This window comes from Neophocaena asiaeorientalis, unplaced genomic scaffold (assembly GCF_003031525.2).
Source record: "Neophocaena asiaeorientalis asiaeorientalis breed wild unplaced genomic scaffold, Neophocaena_asiaeorientalis_V1.1 scaffold36, whole genome shotgun sequence".
NCBI classification, from domain to species: domain Eukaryota; kingdom Metazoa; phylum Chordata; class Mammalia; order Artiodactyla; family Phocoenidae; genus Neophocaena; species Neophocaena asiaeorientalis.
In genome coordinates this window covers 5,543,066-5,544,435 of record NW_020174149.1, presented here as the reverse complement: position 1 = coordinate 5,544,435, position 1,370 = coordinate 5,543,066, and positions in this window count along the sequence as shown.

The window sequence follows — 1,370 nt, the reverse complement described above, 5'->3', positions numbered from 1 at the left end:
GAGACTAAAGCCTTTTTTCCTACAAACAAGAAATGGAAGACATAGAGGGGCTTTTGTAACTGCGAAGGCCCCTCAGGGTCCTGATCAGTTTCAAACTCCCCTTTTTCTTTGATACTCCTCAATCTTGAGGGGTACAGGGGTGGGACAAGAAAGGGAATAAAGGTTTGCATAGAGAGATTAATCATAGACTTACTAAGGGAATTTGGTTTTAGAGGGACTCAGTTTCATTATGTTTATTTTAGATATAATGTCCAGAGTTTTGTTGTACTTAGTGGGAGGAACAGAGAAAAATATATCCACTACTTCTTCCCAGAAGCAGAAGTAAAGAGCCTATAATGCATTGAAACACCATTTCAAGCAAAACTACTTGGCAGTGACTTAGGGAGAAGTTACAGGGCCTTTCCAACAAAGACATCAGGAAGGCAATCAACTAAAGCCAGCTGTAAGGAGTAACTGCCTTTTCAGATCCAATAAGATCTGTAAGCATCTTCAAATAGTAACAGTTACTTAAAAAAATCATAATACTTATGAGAAAACTTTTATGAAAATCTTAGAGCCTTAATTTATGAATCAATATAGGGCTACCACGAGGAGATATTTAAAACACATGATGTAGGAATATGGAGAAATTGTAACTTATACCCTGGCCCTAATTGAGCCAAAATCATCAAACTTTCAATGCTGCTCACTCCCTTTTCAAAGCCAGCACATCTGTTTTGTTTTGTTTTGTTTTTTAAGAAAAGCAAATTGAAAAGGCCTCATGTGCAGCTTTATCTCTGCTTCCTCTACTTTCTGAGTTCCTTCTTCTCTCCCTTCCAGTCCTAGGAGAATGCTGTTCATAAGAGGCAGACTTTTGTAAAGAAATATTTATTTTCGAGAGGAGAGCCCTATAAACAACCTAGAGAAACAAAAACAGTAGCTCACAATAAAAATGACAAAAACCATCTGATCGGATATAAAATCTCAAGAGGATAGGGATATAAACCTTAGGAGCTGGGAGATCAATTGATATGTCGGCCTGTGTTGTAAATAGCTCTGCTATGTAGGTTCACATAGTTGAAAGGCAGACAGCATTTCAGCAGTTAATTATAGAAACCTGTAGGGCTACATTTATTGGTTGCAGGAGGTCTATTCCAGCTAAAACTCAATAAACCAGGAAGAGAGGATCAGGTAGGAAATGCTCCAGAAAGCAATAAATAGACTTGGGCAGGGACCCAAATCTAGGAGACTGTCCCCAATACCTGAAATAATTTTTTCTTCCTTGTCTTCCTCCTTTCCTCTGGTTTTGGTTTGTGTGGAGTAGAGGGTTAGGGTGGAGAGAAAGGCAAAGAAGGAAATTGTTTCTCTATCAGTTACAAATGCGGATCTTG